Genomic DNA, 19,641 nt, shown 5'->3' with positions numbered 1-19,641 from the left:
GCCCCATCCAGCCTGGCCTTGGACACCTCCACAGATGGGACAGCCACGACTTCCCTGGGCAAACTATGTCAGGGTCTCACAACCCTCACAGCACCAAAATTCTGCCCAATATCTTATCTAAATTTCCCCTCTTTCAGCTTAAACCCATTCTCTCTTGTCCTATCTCACACTCCCTGATGAAGAGCTCCTTCCAAGCTTTCCTGGAGCCCCTTTCAGTACTGGAAGCTGCTTTAAGGTCTCCCTGCAGCCTTCTCTTCTTCAGGCCGAACAACCCCAACTTTCTCAGTCTGTGCTTGTATGGGAGGTGCTCCAGTCCTCAGATCATCTTTGTGGCCTCTAGACTCACTCCAACAGACCTATGTCCTTCCTGTGCTGAGGACTCCAGAACCAGACACAGGACTCTTAAGTGGTGTCTCTACGAGAGCAGAACAGAGGGGCAGAGTTGCCACCCTCTCCCTGCTGGTCCCACTGCTTTTGATGAAGCCCAGTTGACCTTCTGGTCTGCAACTGCACATTGGTGGCTCTTGTTGAGCTTCTCATCCACCAACACATCCAAGTCCTTCTCCTCAGGGGTGCCCTCAATCCATTCTCCACCCAGCCTGTGAGTGGAATTAATAGTGCTTCTCACCTTTTCATTATTTATAGTTACAGCATTTCTTACAATTAAGTATGATTATTTTAAATTATGATATTAATTATGGTGATATGGATATAGTAGTAGTTGTGTTTTGTCAAAGATCCAGGAAAGTTTAGTTGCAATGTCCATTTAATTCTGGCTGTAAAACAGAATGAATAGGAAAGGAAAGCACAAGGAATGAAGTCTTTTTCTGCTTCATGAAGAAAACAGGCAGATTTTCTACAGTGAATTAAATAAAGGCTACCACTTCACTTTCTGGTAACATCACTACATTGAGAACATCTGCCAAACTGTACAGAAAAGGTCACATCTATTTATCTGGGAGCAGGATATGTTTTGTAATGGACTAAAAAGAATGGCATAGGCCAAGCGGCAGTGCAAGAAGGCTGCCCTGAGCAAAGCCAATGCGGAAATAAACACAATTTCAAGCAGCTCTATCAAGAATGACTAGTCTCGGTGAACCCATATGTACAGCATTTGAAGTCTCTAAGGAATCTCTGGAACTTTATTACTCAGGAAGTGAATGGATTAAGACTGAAAGCCCCCAGCTTGAGGGACTGGCTTTTTTTCTGGCTACAGAATGGGCAGATGTGCTCTTTAGGGGCAATGGATGTCACAGGGCTAAGTCAACTGGAGGAAGGGCACCTTCTCTAAAATGGAGTGGAACCAATGTCCACAATGACCATATTAGTCCAGCCTGGTGAAGAAAATACAGAGTTTCAATATCACCCTCTCAGACCATAACTATTTGAGGTTTGTGGGTTTTTTTTTTGTTTCTGTTGTTTTTTTGTTTTTTCTTTTCTTTTTTTTTTTTTTTTTTAGAAAATGTGGCTCAACGTAGCCCTTTTCCAAGAAATGATGTTCACCACGAGGACAGTGATGCACTGGCAGAGGTTGCCCAGAGAAGTCAGGGATGCCTCATCCCTGGCGGTGTTCAAGATCAGGTAGGACTGGACTTCGAGAGACTGATCCAGTGGGAGGTGTCCCTGCCCATGGCACGGGGTTGGAAGTGGATAACCTTTAAGGTCTCTTCCAACCCAACTATTACATGATTCCAAGATAGCTCTCTTGGAGCCACTGCAGTGACGTGAAAAGCCTTACTGCTGCAATAACACTGCTGTTAAATATTTCTGCTTATCTGAGCGATGATGAGATAGTTACAAGAGCTTCTTGTGTAGTCTGTCATTCTTCCAGGGACTCCAATGTTCTAACAGGATTTCTTCCCTCATCTAGCGATGGCCGTGAGTGATTTCTGTAATAATTAATGTTTTCACAGTGAAAAAATGGTGCTATATAAAATGACTGTAACCAGAAGTAAAAGCATCTGCTGTGGTACAAATCATTCGTTCATGACAAAGCAGGATTTTTCATTTTACAAGGAGAAGGATAATTTTTAAAATGTCTCTCTCCCACGGTGCTCCCCGAGAGCTGAAAAATAAAATCTGTACTCCTTAGCATCCCTGACGTAACTGTGAGGCAACAGGTTTCTGCAGCATAGACAATTTTGTCAGTGGTGCATGCGATAAAATAGCAACCGAGCAATCCTTTCAAGTTTTTATTTGGTCATAATGCCAGCGGGCCAATGAACTTGTTTTCATCCTGACTGGGAACAGATAGGAACATTTCTATCCTTGGCCTGAGTGTGTTTCATAATCAAATGTTCCTTTAAAGCTAGGAAATTACATCAACATCAGAAAAAAGAAAATGGAAAAAATTCTCTCTTAGGCACTGCCATATGTTTTTCCAGGTGGAAATACAACAGAATGCAGTAAGGCAGAGATTCTGGAGGGACCCTGTTGTGCTTGGCTGTTGGAAAGCATATGGTGCAATAATATTCCAGCTCTGACTGTGAATTTTCCTTCTCTCATCTTCTCTGGCAAATATGATCATCCTAATATATATATACACACACAACTCCTCTGCTTGTGCCTAGGAATGAGTGCTCCTCCGTCTTTAAAGCTACCTATTAGATCAGGTCCCACTTCAGAAAGAACCAGAGAAGGAACAGTGAAGAGTTATGAAAAATTTCCTTACTAATTATCTGAACAATCTTTCTAACATCTAAGAGGTTGTGGTGGCTTGGATTTCAAAAGCCTTATTAAAGACTTTGGGTTGCAGAAATTGCAGGAGGAGGAATCTCTCCCCATCTTAAAGCGGCAGCTTCGCCAAAGACAAACAGAGCTGGTCCTCAGGCAGTTTTTGTGCCCTGCAGTAATGCTGCAGCTGGCTTGGTCTTAAGACTCCCTTCCTAGCCTTGAGGGGGGACTACATGGAAAGTATTGCATTTAAGAATGTACTGTTCATTTCTTAACTTTCTCAGAGCACTCTTCAGGACATGATGTTGTAGAAGTGTTAGCAAAACCTGAGTTCCTGACATCTGGCTCTCCTGTGCTTGGCCAGGCACATCTAGGACTATGTGGACAGCATCACACCTCCAGGGCCTACATTTTTGTGAAATGCTTCAGATACAGGCATAATCACAGATTACAGCCAAAAAAGTAGTAGTAGTAGTTCTATGTGTTTCAGTATCAGGTCAGTGTACGACACAGTTTCTGAGTGAGGCTGTCGCTTGTGGCTTCTGAGGAAAAAGGCACAAATCTCTGGTGCCTGGGAGCTTTGAAATAAGAAGTCCGTGCAGGGAAGTTTGTTTGTAATCATAAGCAGTTTAATGACTGGATTCTATTCTGAAGCTGGAGGTGGGTTTGTATCTCCTAAAATATATTGTTATTATCTCTAGAGCTATTATCTCTAATGTAACTGTGGGTATTTGCATTGCCCAATCCTTTTTAAAAATCCTATTAGGTTTTCGACCTCTGCTTTTGACCTCTATGATTTCTATCTGCACAAAATCCCTTAGAGCAAAATTAACCCCTTGCAAAGTTCCCTGTGCTTGTAACACAGAGTGTATTTCTACACCACAGGCTTTCTGCGTTGCGGTGACCAAACAGTTAGCAACCTGAAGCTGTGCTTGCCAGCATGGCTAAAAGGAAGCTTTGGGCACGTATTTGGGCAAAGATGCAATCTGCTAGCTTTGCAGTGTGGCTGTAGTACAGCTGTAAGCACAGAGCTGCAATACTGAGTTGTTCACTACATTCCTAAAACTGGCAGTGCCTTTAACTCCTTTCTTTCCTTTCCTTGCTTTGCATTATCTTCTTGCTGGTCGTCCCCAGAAGGTGAAAATGCAAAGTAATGCAAACTAACTTGAACTCATGCACAGTAGATGCAAAATAAATATTGCCAACTCTGTTATAAAGTGGAGTCCGAATTGTGCTTCCAGACAGCGACTTGTGAGCATCACCTGATGTGATGTGGCAGTGGCACACAGATCATTTGTCAGATTGTTTGTTTTGCCCTGTTACAGTGCCATTGTTGACACCTGTAAGCACTGCCTGAAAGAACTGGACATCATCATAGAATCATATATTCATAGAATCACAGAACAGTTTGGGTTGGAAGGGACCTTAAAGCCCATTCAGTGCCAACCACCCTGCCATGGGCAGGGACACCTCCCACTGGATCAGGTTGCTGTGCTCTTATTCTGGATAAAATACTTTCTCTTGCTTTGCAAATGTTGAGCAGAGCAGAGTTAGCAAAATGCATGGGAATGTCATTTATGACTTTAATAACAAAATGGCAGCATGATCTTGCTTTTCCAGCAAGAGTGTGCTCTGTTAGCACACTTCATCTGCTAAGCGTAGAATTCTATTCTAGAGGTCCTACACCTGGGTCAGAGCACTCCCTGATTTCAGTACACAATGGGGGATGATTAGTTGAGAGCAGCCCTGCAGAGAAGGACTTGGGGTGCTGGTCGATGAGAAGCTCGACGTGAGCCAGTAACGTGCGCTCACAGCCCAGAAACCAACCATATCCTGGACTGCATCCAAAGTAGCGTGGCCAGCAGGGCAAGGGAAGTGGTTCTGCCCCTCTATTCCTCTCTTGTGAGATCTCGAGTATTGTGTCCAGTTCTGGAATCCTCAACATAAGAAGGATGTGGACCTGTTGGAGCAGGTCCAGAGGAGGCTACAAAGATGATCCGAGGGCTGGAGCACCTCCAATACGAGGACAGGCTGAGAGAGTTGGGGTTGTTCAGCCTGGAGAAGGCTCAGAGGAGATCTTATAGCGACCCTCCAGTACCTGAAGGGGCTACAAGAAAGCTGGAGAGGGACTGTTCACAAAGACTTGTGGTGACAGGATGAGAGGGAACAGGTATAAACTGGAGAGGGGCAGACTGAGGCTCGATATAAGGAAGAATTTCTTCACCATGAGAGTAGTGAGACACTGGCCCAGGTTGCCCAGGGAAGCTGTGGCTGCCCCATCCCTGGCAGTGTTCAAGGCCAAGTTGGATGGGGCCTTGGGCAGCCTGATTTAGTGGGATGTGTTCCGGCCCATGGCAGAGGGGTTGGAACTGGATGATCTTTAAGCTCCCTTCCAACCCAAACTATTCTATGATTCTATGATTCTATGATTCTATGATTCTATGATTCTATGATTCTATGATTCTATTATTCTATTATTCTATTATTCTATGATTCTATTGCATTGAGTATATTCTAATGTTTTTCTCTGTGGTCAGAGTCGTGCCTCAGAACCAGAGCAAACGAAGGTATCAAGGTTTTCAAATGGTAAGAGTGGGCACTGCTATGTTGATAACAATTTCCACTGGAAGCAGTAGGAGCTTATCTTGTCACTGCTCATAGGCACTGGATCTCGTCAGTAGCCTGCATGTGTACCTTTACAACATTTTTAATATTGATGTCTTTCAATTGTAGAATGGTTTGGGTTGGAAGGTACCTTAAAGATCACCCAGTTCTAATCCCCCTGCCACGGTCAGGGACATCTTCCGCATTTAATCTGCTTTGCTTCTTTGAGGGATATTTCTCTGTAAATAATCATGCCTGAGATACACACTCTGAATTTGCAATTTCTCCGTGATCTCAGGATCTGATAAAACAGTGTTCTCCCTTTCCTTTTTACTGCCTTTTCTGTGGGAAGAGACAGAACTCTGAAGCATTCAGAAATGTCACCTTAAGGAGTTTATAATCCCTTCTGTCTATCTTCTGCTGGCTCACTGATACCTAGTGGTGATGGTGGTGAATTAAGGATGGGATAAATGCATATAGCAAGGCTGCACAACTCTGATAAAACCCAACTCTATCATAAGAAATTATGAGAACCATTCCCAAAAGCTTTCAGTGAGTTTAGTATGGAGACCAGGTGCTGGTAGCTCCTCAAGACCACTGACTCTTCTCCGTCAACTGCATACTTGAGTGAAAACTGCATAATGAGTGAAACATTTTATATTTCCTATTCCCTTTTCTCCCAGGGAATCCTGCAAATGTATCTCGTTTCGGAGGTCTTGTCTATCAATGGGAAAGTCAGAGTACGGAATCGTCATTAGTTTCTCTGTATTACAGTCCAGATTTATTGGTGGTGTGTTTTAAACAGAAAGGGTTGCCTAGAGCCTGGGGAAAGCACATTCTAAGTGGGAATGTCAAGTAAACTGATAAGTTATGACAGAATTACAGAGATCACACGTTGCACCACAAACGGAGGAGTCCTGCAGTGCAACTTCTTGCCTATCATCTTATCTGTGTGAGTGTATCTAACCGAGCTTGCACATTCATCCAGCTTTAAAACCTCGAACCTGATTGGAGGTGTAAAACATGATGGAGAACTGATAAGGCAGGGACATTGCTCCAGATGTCACTGGCAATCACTGTTGTTATTATTCAGTCTTACTGGAGATCCACCTGGAGGCTTTTAGCAGGAGCAGAAAGCTGCTTTGTGCTGTGTGTCAAACAAACAGTAGCAGGCAGTCCTGTCCTCAATTAGCAACTAACCTAATAGCCCAGATCCTGCCAATTTTAACCTATTTTGTGTTACCACTGTACTGATGTGAGTGACCCCAAACAGCACAGTGTTTAAGTTACTCATAAGACAGTTTGCAAGATTAACCTTGCAAGATTCAGCTTTTAACTCGAAATTATGCAGGAAAGAAGTCTTCTGTCTTGGTTTTTCTGCTTTTCAAAAATCACGTTGACTTGGAGTTTTAGATTTAGACTCTTGTCCACCTTTTAGGAGAAGTAAACCTCTTCAAAGACAGTCTAAATAACTTAAATAACTCAGGGACATGCTTTAGTGGTGGACTTGGCAGTGTTAAGTTTACTGTTTGGCTCGGTGATCTTAGAGGTCTTTTCCAAGCTGAACAGTTCTGTGATTCTATGTTTGTAAGTGCTTCTTTTAGATGCAAAAATAAAGCTTGATAGTATTAATTCTCCTTAGAGAAGTTTAATTCACCCCAAGAGATCTCAGCACCACTAGAATAACTGAAAGAACTGATTCGAGCAAAGGCAAGGATTTATCTCAAGAAAGAGGCTTCCCCCAACACAAACAGCTGTTTTTCATTGCAAAAGAGAGAAGAAACGCTAAAAAAGAAATAGGACGTAAAATGCAGAGTGCATAAAACCACTGTTTCCCTACAAAGTCTGAAGCACAGGAGGGCTTTCCAGCTCATGATGCAGGATCCAAGGCAGGGGGTGGGTTTCGTGGGCTGGGCTGAAACTTGACATCAGGAGGAAACTGAAACCCAGCATTGGTGGAAGCTGTCTGTGATGCGGAGGTGAAGGCTGGGTCTGGCTTGATGCTTAAGGAAGGTGAAAGAGGAGGACAGCCCGCAATTGAAAGAGAGAAAGAAGCAGAAGTCCGTGAGTGTCAGTGGAGGAGAAACAGAGAAAGGGCTATACAGGAGGGCAGCCACAGCATGTGTACAAGGTAAATGGGTAACCACAGCAAAATATGGGGCAGTTTGATTGGGAAACATCTGTTTGCTGCTGCTGCTGTCCTGGTCTGGCTGGGTTTCTTGCAGCTGGGGTGTGCTGTTCTCTCTAAAACAGGTTTCTGATACATTTGTGCAAACCTTTGCAGAAAATCTAGATCTGTAGTGATCTGCATTAAAGTCTTTGTTAAAAATTGTGAATCAACTTCATACACAAAAGAATTCATTTTCAAATGGTGTTTTTTTAACAGAAAAAAAGTAAAATCCATTTTTGTGCGAGAAAATGAGAATTCAGGGGTAGACATGGTATGTCTGTAACATGCATGCATGGCTAGGAGAGAGAGGATTGCAAGCAGATCGCTTACAGTTAGCTGCTGAACTTATTTGTGCTTTAGATTGTCTCCTTTAGGCGTGCTAGCAAGCTGTTAACACCTGCACTGAACATAGTTGCAAAAAAATCTTGGAGTATTTAACTAACTCTATTAATAATTTCATATCTTAAGAGAATGGTGTGGAATTATAGAATTAGAAAATAAAGAGGGATCTTAATGGAAACTGACTGTGTGATGAAGTGTAAACAAACCAGAAGTGAAATTAAGTCCTATTAAATCTGACTCAGATATGATTTGCCTCAACTTGACTTCTCTGGGGTTGGAGGGTGTTTTTTCCTGTGCTACCTAAATAGTGTTTGAGCACTGTGCAGATGCTGCCGAGTTAATCAAATGAATAGTCATTTTAGCATGAGCATGAGCTTTAGGGATGAGTGATCAGGGCATTTGCTGAGGCTGCAGGTCATACGAGACCCCGATAAACTAAACAGCAGTGCAAATCATCCAGTATGTGAGTGGGAATGGGAGAAGAAAGTACTGTAGCATCTGACCCTGCAAAAGTGACATTGGCTCTGCCCTTGAAGGAAGAGAGTTAAGATCTTATTTCCTGTTTCCAAGTAAATCTCTTACCTAGGATCTAGTATCCACTATCCACCAGCATGTTGGGAGGCCGCAATAATGAATCTTTCCATCACATACAGGAGAGAACGCTATCAGCACTGCACCTCTCTTACATTACACGCTCTAGTTACATGCAAGGTTTTTAAAAGTGCTGAAACTCCACAGGAAAAACATAAAAGCTAAGATTTCAAAATATGACAAACCAGGACTTCCCAGATAAACTTCAGTAGAGAAAATGCAGCTTGTTTCATTTAGTGCTTTTTTATTCCATGAGCAGAAAGAATTCTTAGGTATTCCTGCAGGAATGCAGAAACCAGAAACACAGGCTGCAGTACCTGCAGTTAATGCATGATGCATCCTTTGTGTCCTACTACAGCTTTGCTTTGAAGAACTAAATGTCCAGCCCCTGTGCTCAGTGCTGTTTTGCACCCTCCCTCTGGGCTGAAGGCCAGGATGATTATGTCCATAACTACCTTCTCAAAAGCTTTTTTACAGTTATATCAGAATGATGTATTTGGTGGATTAATTAGGTGTAGTATTTTTAATTAACAGTAACCAAACAACTTGATTTTTGCTCAAAAATGATCCAAATTTTGTGATAGACAGGGCCAAAATATGCTTGGTTTTGGATCAGTGTACAGAAGTGTCTAAAGCTGTTTCTAGAGTAATTCTACGATTCCTAAAGCAGGGGAATACGTGAATACACTGTGGTTTTGAAAGACTACAACTATTTTTGACTAAGATATTTAAAAATGACAGTTTTTTTTCTTACTTGTGTTAGTTTCCTCTAGACCTCAATTCTTATAGGCTGTGCAAAGAAAATATCTGCTTTTGCAGAGCGATTTTATTGTTGGCTGCTACTCTGTTTACTGTAATATTAATTTATTTTTATAAATCCGTTTCATATTTTAGGCACAAGTGTGTCTTTCTAAAGTATTGAAAAACAGCGGTGTTTTCCTATCAGGGAAAGAGAGAAAACGAGAGCAGTCAGTATTTGCATTTATATAGCGTTGCCTTTCAAAGATATAGAAGCACTTTGAAAATACTGAGTTGCTCAGGATCCAGGGAATTTTCATTAAAAGGTCTTGTGATATTTGCAGGTTTCTCACTGACTGCACTGAATGTGATAAAGGAGATGCAGCTAGGAGTCTCTGACCTCCAGGATTTACATGGAAAAGGAAACTTGGAAAAATGGAAAACAGTCTGTCTCATGAAATAGGGTGGGCTTTTCATCCTCTGACCCACAGACATGAGATACTCTGGATGACACGCGGGGAGCCATGCGTGAATGAAGGGACAAACTTAGGCTGTAGTAAAGTTGCCAGATAGCTTTTAGAGCTCAAGTCTACCTGTCTAGAGGTTTGACAGCTGTACCAGTACAGCTTTGGTGCTATAGACAGTATTGGTATAGGATTTAGTTAGAATAACCCCTTTTAATCCCTTTTTATTGAATGCTGGGAATGCTAGCATCATAGTTTTACATCTAGCTCCTTTTCTGGTCAGCTTTCCCTTATAAGGTATTTTTTAAACAGGGATGTGGGAGGCTTATTCAGTCACTGAAAGTGACAGGACGGTGATGTAATCAAGAGTTCATTACTGGGAAAGAGGGTGCCAGAGGATGTGTTGCGGGTCAGGTGAACTGCTCAAATGGAATTCACAGTCACAGACCAAGAAAACTACTTTTTACTGCATTTGCTCATCATTCTCAGTTATAACCCTTAGGATTCATTTATCAACTTTACAATGATCCCCCACAGAATTAGGATGCCTTTGCCTTACAAGAGTGTGATTCTTACTGTTTGGCTATGAAGATGTCAAAAGGATTGTTGTAAAAAAGCCCTTGACTGCAAGGAGGGAGGGGAATTGGATGGACCATGGCACTTTGTTGATGAGTCCAAGTGAGGTAGACCGCAGCTCTGCTGGTACATGAAGCCACCCTAGGCCTTCACCTAGCTGGTGCAAGTGGCATGGCTCATGCAACTAGGCTTTCATTCCCCAAAACAGGATAGTGCCTGTTGTCTTGTGGGACCACACTGCCTACGGTCCCAGGGAGGTGGTTGAGTCCCCATCTGTGGAGGTATTTAAAAGATGGGTAGACAAGGTGCTCAGCGACATGGTTTAGGAAGGTAGGAATGGTTGGACTCAATGATCCAAGAGGTCTTTTCCAACCTGGTGATTCTATGAGTCTAAAATACTTCAATCTATTGTTTATAATTGTAATTACACTCTCTGTTAGGAAAACTATCTTTAATTAGTACAAGATAAATAGCTTACTAAAAATCCCATCAGGTCTAACCGGTGAGAATGTAGACTTACCAGGGGACTTTTAGTTCTGTTTTTCAAAAACTGAAGAAGTACAACCTCTAAAGCAAAATTTTATCCTATCATCTTTGACATTTAATGCTAAGTTAGAAGAGCATCTTTCTGTGTGACAAGTTTGAATACTGGCAGCATTTCTGCATTCTTAGCTACTCGTGTGGTTTTAGCAAAATGCCTCTTTTTGGACGTATAACACTGGGCAAATCAGCAATTCCAACTTGTGAACTTGGTTATATATATCCTGACTTGAGATCTGAGAAGGAAATAGCTGTTGGCCTGTTTTTCCTGGCAACGTGAGAACTATGTGCTCAGTTATCAGTTTTGTTCTGCTACTCCTTCTGTCAATATCCCATAAGTGATTTTACATGTAAAAATTACGCGTGATCATCTTTGTTGGAGGGACTGTGTGTTCCATGTGATCCTGGCAAGTCTTTGGTGTTTTGTAGTCTCTAAATTATTAACTCCTACCTCCTCTTTTAAAGCAATTTCTTATTTTTCAATTATATTTATTCTTTGACTAATTTAAAAATTCTGTTACTTTTAATATTTCAATTCTGATATGTTTTTCAGTAACCTAGTAAGGGGCTTTTGTCAACAGATAAAAGGGAGAGTAAGTATTGTGACCAGCGTTGGTTAACATCTTTGTTGCAGACATGGACAGTGGGATTGAGGGTACCTCAGCAGGTTTGCTGATGACACCAGGCTGTATGGCATGGTTAACATGCTGGAAGAAGGGGATGCCATCCACAGGGACCTGGACAGGCTTGATTGATGGGACTGGGTGAACCTCATGAAATTCAACAAGGTCAGGTGTGAAGTCCTGCACCTGAGTCAAGGCAATCCTAAGCGCAAATACTGGCTGGGTGGAGAATGGATTGAGAGCAGCCCTGAAGAGAAGAACTTAGGGGTCCTGGCAGATGAGAAGCTCAACATGAGCCGGCAATGAGCACTTGCAGACCAGAAACCAACTGTGTCCTGGGCTGCATCCAAAGCAGCGTGGCCAGCAGGGCGAGGGGTGGGACTCTGCCCTTCTACTCTGCTCTCATGAGACCTCACCTGGAGTCTTGGGTTCAGTTCTTAAGTCCTCAGCACAGGAAGGACATGAATATTTGGAGTGAGTCCAGAGGAGGCAACAAAGATGATCTGAGGGCTGGAGCACCTGCAGTAGAAGGACAGGCTGAGAGAGTTGTGGTAGTTCAGCCTGGAGAAGAGAAGGTTGGGGGGGGACTTTAGAGCAGCTTCCAGTACTGAAAGGGGCTCCAGGAAAGCTGGGGAGGGACTCTTGATCAGGGAGTGCAGGGATGGGCTGAGGAGAATGGTTTTAAGCTGAAAGAGGGGAGACTGAGATGAGATTTTAGGAAGTGCTTTCCTGTGAGGGTGGTGAGGCCCTGGCCCAGGTTGCCCAGAGAAGCTGTGGCTGCCTCATCCCTGGAGGTGTTCGAGGCCAGGTTGGATGGGGCTTGGAGCAACCTGCTCTAGTGAGAGATGTCCCTGCCCATCACAGCAGGGATGATCTTTAAGGTCCCTTCCAACGCAAACCATTCTGTGATTTTATGACTCTGCGAATATTCTTTCTTTGCTTGAGTTGTGTACTTTCTGACAATTCTGGAGCGCAACATTCTGTTCTGGAAAGAGAAACAAATATAATTCAGTTTTAGTGGATATCTGCATTTGTACTTATGATGTAAAAATAAGCATATATATGCTAAGAACCTCCATTTGAGTGCATATCCAATTTTTGGAAATAAGACTTCAAACCAGTGGAATTTTCTTAGCATGTTCACCTTCCTAGACCTGCAGCTGAAATTGATTTTCTATCCGGTTAGATAGCTAATAATAAAATCCTCAGTTTCAAAGTACTGTGGAGATCTACCCCCTTTGCATCTCAATAGATCTATTTTGCCAGAGTTGGCATTGTTTGTGATGAAACTTGGAATTGTTGCTATGTTAAATGTTGGTGTAACCCACTGCATTTTGTGGCCTATGCTCTGGAATTAAAATCACCATTAACTGTAGAGTATTGTTTCTTGCAAAACATTTTGAGCTCAGCAATGGCATGGCTCCTACTGCTTTTCATCTGAGCTTTTGACATCTGTTAAGGCTTAGAACAGACTGAGAGTTATTATTAGATAGGTAAATTAATCCCACCTGCAGTGCAGCTTTTTGTTATCTGACCGAAAGAAATGGTTTCAGCTAGGGGTAAAAGCAAATGGCTTGTGGTCCCAGACCTCAAAACTTGTTGGATTTTCTGATCCACGTAACAAATTATTTCTTATATTATTTTTTCAGTGTTTAATTATTTTTGGCAGCATTTCGTTGTTAGAAAGAGAGGAAAGAAGATCCTTCTGGAGACAAATTACAAAAGTTTTGTAGAATTTCAAGGCAAATTTACTAAGTGGAGTCCTGGGAGCATTCATTCAAATATTACAGGAGCCTGCTAGGAGAGACTGTGGAATTGCTGTCCTTGGAGGTACTCAGAAAATCACTGGAGAAGGCTTACAGCAAGCTGTCATGATTTCGGAGTAGGCCATGCTCTGAGTGGTGGGTTGGACTAGAGGAACTCCAGAAGTTCCTTCCATTATAAGGTAACCTGTAATTGTATGAGTTTTGGGCTCTCTGAATGAGATTTTAAATCAGTTTAGACAAGGAATCTCAAAGTTTGAGCTCAGTGGATGTGCCACCCTGATCTTAAACTAGGGGACCGGATATTGGGAAAATAATCGTTACTGAAAAGGTGGTGAAGCGTTGGAAGAGGCTGTCCGTGGAAGTGGTGGAGTGTCCATCTCTGGAAGGGTTCAAAAAGTGTGTAGACATGGCACTTCAGGACATGGTTTAGCAGGCATGGTGAAGTTGGGCTGATGGTTGGACTTGATCTTAGAGGTCTTTCCAACCTTAATAATTCCATAATTCAGGGAGTATTTGGCAGTATTGATGCCCTCAGTCTGTCCTTTCTTGTTCACCATTCCTTCCCTAAAGTTTCTCCAGCTTGATAACCATTTGTTATTGTTGGGGCAACCTGCAGTTTCAGTACAGGATGGGGTATGATGTGATTGAGAGCAGCCCTGAGGAGAAGGACTTGGGGTGCTGATTGATGAGAAGCTCAACATAAGGCAGCAACATGCGCTCATAACCCAGAAACCAACCGTGTCCTGGGCTGCATCCAAAGCAGCGTGGCCAGCAGGGAGGGAGGGGATTCTGCCCCTCTGCTCTGCTCTGGTGAGACCCCACCTGGAGTCTTGTGTCCAGTTCTGGAATCCTCAACATAAGAAGCATTAGGAGCCGTTGGAACGGGTCCAGAGGAGGCTACAAAGATGATGCAAGGGCTGGATCACCTCCCATACAAGGACAGGCTGAGAGAGTTGGGGTTGTTCAGCCTGGAGAAGAGAAGGCTCCAAGGAGATCTTATTGCAACCTTCCAGTACCTGAAGGGGCTACAAGAAAGCCGGGGAGGGACTTTTTACAAAGGCATAGAGTGACATGAGGAGGGGCAATGGCTTTAAATTGGAAGGGGGAAGACTGAGATAAGCCATTAGGAAGAACTTCTTCACGATGAAGATGGCCTAGGTTGCCCAGGGAAGTTGTGGCTGCCCCAGTCGTAGTGGTGTTCAAGGCCAGGCTGGATGGAACTTTGAGAAGCCTGATGCAGTGGGAGGTGTCCCTGCCCATGGCAGGGGAGTGGAACTGGATGGGCTTTAAGGTCCCTTCCAACAAAAAACATTCTGTGATTTTATGATTCTTTCTTCCTGGAGTTTTTAGGTGATGATGGAATTTTAAACAGTGACATTTAAATTAAGTGATGACTTTTAAGTGAATGCATCCAGTTTTCTTGGTTTCTTTCCCTACTAGTGAAAGCTAGAAATGCCTTTTAAAGAGGAAAGAAATTTTAAACAGAGATATAAGAAGGGAGGAAGGTGGCCTGGTAACAGTGTCATTTGTATATTGGGTTTAATCCACGTTAGATGTCGCAGTCTTGGCTCTGCCCCTTCCACCTGACAGGTCGTGAGCAAGTCACTGTAACTCTTGAGTGCTTTAAGCGGCCCTTGGCTTGGGGACAAATCTTTCTACAGATAGATCTGTGCTGTGGGCATCGAGCCACTTTGGAGACCACAGACATGGAAGTTCACTTCCCAAGGGATTGAGCTAAGCCCAGCCACCAGGCTACAAAGACAGAGGAAGGATGAAGTGAAACCTGGGACATGGCGACGGAGGAGGGTGCAATATATTTCCAATGGCCACATGTATTGTAGAATCAGAGAATAACAGAAACATAAAATGTTACACACCCTTCTGCACCATTGTGCAGACTCATGGTGCCTCAGTTTACATTTGAGTAGGAGTCAAAGTTGTTACAGAGGTGTCAAAAAGAAGTGAGTTAAGCCTTATTCACCTCTCAGTAATGTAAAGAACCAAAGCTCAAGAATAGTAATAGTAGTTTCTGCATAATCTTTGGTGAGATTTGAATCAAGGTGGGGTTAATCTCATTTAGTTTTAGTTGTAAAGTTAGTTCTCTAGTCTAAGCTAGTCATTTAAACACTTTCTGTAGTTGGTGGGGAGAGCGAAGCACACCCAATGGCTTATTCACCTGCCTGACTACCTTAAGAAGCAACGAAACCTTTCCGGAGATGCCTGTTTTCTTCTGCTGCCTGTAGCAGGAGCCTGCTGAAGAGCTCTTCTAGAGATCAATCACTCAGAGAGCTAACGTTCAATCAAATGAATTCTGAATCTTACACAGCACACATGTGTTCTGAGCAGGCCCATGGCAAGACCCAGCGCACGTTTCCTCCAGAAGGGAAATTGGACTTGTTTTATTTCAAATTTCAGTTCGGAAAAAAGCACAATAGATGGTCTTAACTAGAAGTAGATGGAATTACTGCTATCAAGATTGAGCGTTAACCTGACTTTTTATTCACTACTTTTAATAAACATGGGTTTTTTCTCTCTGTGCAATTTGGCACCCAGAAAATTTAATTTCCGTTATATGCATTAAACAACGTGAAGTCACACAGGTAAAGCAGTCTAGTGCCTGAACTCTGGAAGTCAGACATGTAGAAAGATGACGTTAGGATCATGAAATTTTGGAGCTGGGTATATTTTAATGCTTTTTTTATTGTCAGAAAGTAGTCTGATAATCTGGTATATTATTTACAATTAATATATTTGAGTGAATGGACATCGCGTTACGATTTTGTGTAAAGAATTATCCATGTACAGAAGAAATAGGTTTTGTAGTTCTCCTTAATCTACATGTGAGGAGTTCATTGTTTCCCAGGGAAACCATCAAGGTAGGATTTGAAGAGTACGAATGAGGAAATGTGATAAAGCAGAGTTGGAGGCAGGATCTCTTGTAGAAGCCTGTGAAAGTGAGTGAGTAACCCTAAACGCTAACTAGATTTCAGGTGGAGGTATTCATTAGTGAATGAGGACTTAAGAACTGACCCTAACGATACAAATCTAAGTAATTTTAGAGATGTGACATGTTGCTTTCAGCCTACATAATACTTTAATCCTCAGACCTGCTATTCTAAAACCATTAGCTGTGGTTAATCACACACACTTACAGCAGGGATCATCATAGTCAGTTCACTCCTTTTTTCCTATCAAATTTTGCACTCAACTACACTGCTGTCCTATGTTCTTATGAAGGTATGATTCAGTGCACCAACTGGAACCTCCTTTGACTGCAAGCCATATAAAAAATGGTATTTGACTTAAATAGTGAGACTCACCTGCTATATGAGGTAGTTCGTTTTCCCTCTGAACGTTCACTGGCCTGTAATAAAGTAATCTGATTTTTAAATGTTTAAAAATGTGTTTTAAAATGTGTTTGCAGTGTGCTTTTAAGAGATGTGGGAGACCTGAGTCATTGTTCCCAGTACTGGAGACGTTCTGTGGAACGGGGATTTTTTCTCTCTGTCTGGTTCATGCACTTTAGCTGCTGCCTCTGGTTTCCAGATACCCTCTTAGCTTCTCAGACATAGACTCATAGAATCATAGAATGTCCTGAGTTGGAAGGGACTCCCAAGGATCATGGTGTACAACTCCTGTCCCTGTGTAGGAGAACCCCAACATTCACACCATGTGTCTGAGTCCATTGTCCAAATGCTTCTGGAATATTTTCAGGCTTGGCGCTGTGGCTGCTTCCCTGGGAGCTGTTCCAGTGCTCAACCACCCTCTGGGTGAAGAACCTTTCCCTGACACCCAACCTAACCCTCCCCTGGCACATCTTCCTGCCATTCCCTCAGGTCCTATCGTAGGTCACTGGGGAGGAGAGATCAGTGCCTGCTCCTCCTCCTCTTTCCCATTAAACTTCGATGAAATCTCCCCTCAGTATCCTCTTCTCCAGGCTGAACAGACCAAATGACTTCATCAGCTCCTCATAGATACCTACTCTTCGAGAGTTTTAATTATGCAGGGCAGGAGGGATAATTCCAAGCTTTTTGCTTAACCCCTCCTGGGGACAAACAGGAAGGCAGGCAGTGGTAGGCATACCGAACAACACAATCTTACCATCACTGTCTTTATCTGCAGGGCAGCTACATCTCTGCAAACTAACCCATATGGTGATGTTCACCATCCTTTTTGAGTCAGATTAACCCTTTCTAGGACTATGAAAGGAGCTGCCAAAGGTCAAGAAAGGCAGAGTTCTGCCTCTCTTCCTTTAGCCAGGCTTTATTTTTGCTCTTTTTGCACGTGACAGTTGGCTCTTCTGACTCTGCGAGATAACTCCGTTTCCCTTTAACATTAAAGCCACACTGAAGCAAAAGTTGAAGTTAGTGGTTGTATGTTGCTGTGTGAGGTCTTTTGAAATCAGGCAATGAAGCTTCTGTCTGTTACTTTTGCTGAGAAGGAGAAAATCACAGTAATTCAGCCTAGCCAGTGCTGGCCATTGCATAACTGCACTGAAAGTCATCATGCAAACCCTAGACTGAAAGAGCCTTTAGCTTGATACCAGCTCCTGGTATGGAAAGTTTGACCAGCTGGATCTGGCAGGTCTGGTCCTCTCAGTGCTTGGGTGATGTGAAGCATACTGCTGGCTGCCCTTGTTCCTGTGCTGGTACATCCCTCTCTGACCCACAGTGAAAATCTTTGCTGTGCACTGGCACGTTGCAAACTCTTCAGTGAACGCTGTGCACTTCTCTGTGTGCATGATGCCAGGTGGACCCACAAAAGCTGCAGTGCAGTAGAGCTTTGTAGGTTCATAGTCAGGGGGTTTTAGTAATGCAAGTGTCGTGAATTAATTCTTCATCCACTTTGGTATTTTATTTCTCATCAGGGATTATTTCTTTTGAAGAGTTAATTCCTTTTCGGTTCATAGCCGGAGACTTAAAAAATAAAATTCATGTCTCGTTAGTTTATAGTAATTACGAGAACTCATTCTCTAAGACACGTGGTTATTATTTCCCCTGAATCTCACACTGTAAAACACAGAAGGGTTTGTGTCCTTCAGAGTGACCTTAAATAGCAGTAGCGCAAAGAAAGCGATCAGATACCATTAGCAGCCTTCTGCTGGATTAACGGCCAGCAAAATCTGGTGAAGATGCCCGGAGCTTTCTAGCATCGCTGTTGTGATTTTGTACGTAATTGCCCACGAGCAGCTACATAGCATTGGGCAAAGCCTAGTTCAGCCACAGCATCACGCTGTCAGGCGTGTGCACCCGCGTGTCCCTCCCCACCAGCACTCCAGCTGAGGCAAACTGAGGCCAAGCGCCTCTCCCAAGGTTACACAGTGAGGCAGTAGCTCTCTCGTGGTTCAGATCCCCCATCTCTACATGGCTCTTAGGCTTTTTGTCCTGGCCACTTGTGCGACATGCCTTCATCCTTCTGACTACTTGAACAGACTGGTTTTGTTGGAAAATCAGCTTGCCCTGTGCAAAAGTAGAAAGACGCGATGCAGTTTTATCCAAAGGTTTCAGCAGGGCTTGCTTGAAAATGCCACAAGTCACTTATTCAGGCCATCATTTCGCAAACACTTTCAGCTGACAAAAGTCAGCACTGCTGCTAAGACACCCCATTTTTCTCACCACTTCACCTCCAGCTTCCCTGCTCTTTCCTCCCATGTATCACCCCCTCTCCTGTTTTTCTGGGAGTGTGGTGAACCTGAAGCTGATCCACATGAAAATTCTTTTTCTGCTGGGTTTATTCTAAACGGGATTGCCTCTCCGATAGTCACGACGCATCCATGCAAACACTGCTCCTGTACAAGGGAAGGAGCAGTGCAACAACCAGACATGTAGCTGAGGGCAGGATAGCTTTACTTTTTCTGTTGGCAAGACCAGCTCAGGCCAGGTTGTACTACTTTTAATACTGCATGTTATCTTCAGTCATTATAAAACCATTCTCTCCTGGCATATCATGAACATTTCCATAAAATAATGTAGTCTCGAACAGCCAGTTGGAAATGCTCGAGAAATTGGGGTGTGTAAGTATATATATATATACACACATATATATTTTATGTATATATTTTAATTATAGTCTGTTAGACCAGATGATGCACTTTCATTAAGCAACTGTGCAGATGTAGGATAATCAAAGAATTATTGGTATAATTTTTGGTACCCAAAATGTTATTATTTAATCTCTTCCAGGGTCAGGAGCTGCTGTGTAGCCCCAGGGTAGCATGCAAACAGTAACACAGTGCGCAGACCAGGCTGCCGGTGCAGAAAGTGTGAGGGGAGGAGAAAAGGGCTTTGACAACTTCCCCAAGCTGGGAGGCAGAGGTCAGAGGCGGGGAGGGAGCTGTTGGATTTGGGATGTTTGACTTGTCAGAATTTGTTTAGTGAAAAAACAGAAATGTTTCCCAAAGCTCGTTTTCTGGGCATATCTGTTAGATATTCAGAAAAGGAGATAAAATAACACAGGGGGAGAAAAAGTTAACTCTTTAACTTCAGACTTGGAGAAGAAGCGATATCCAGTTCTGGCTATCAAATCCTAATGGTGAGAGGGGGAACTTTACCCTC

The 19,641-nt window shown here is 43.0% G+C and overlaps 1 protein-coding gene across 1 annotated transcript in view; it reads left to right on the top strand.

The window, feature by feature from the left end:
• Window positions 1-7,272: 7,272 nt before the first annotated feature.
• ST8SIA5 (ST8 alpha-N-acetyl-neuraminide alpha-2,8-sialyltransferase 5) overlaps window positions 7,273-19,641 on the top strand; it is an 82,707-nt gene continuing 70,338 nt past the window's right edge. The window contains exon 1 of the mRNA XM_054055192.1: window positions 7,273-7,408. The gene's annotated coding sequence lies outside the window, so the exon portion shown is untranslated. The remainder of the gene's footprint in view (window positions 7,409-19,641) is intronic.

The sequence above is a fragment of the Cuculus canorus genome, chromosome Z, assembly GCF_017976375.1.
Source record: "Cuculus canorus isolate bCucCan1 chromosome Z, bCucCan1.pri, whole genome shotgun sequence".
Classification (NCBI taxonomy): Eukaryota; Metazoa; Chordata; class Aves; order Cuculiformes; family Cuculidae; genus Cuculus; species Cuculus canorus.
This window is presented reverse-complemented; position numbering and strand designations above follow the sequence as displayed.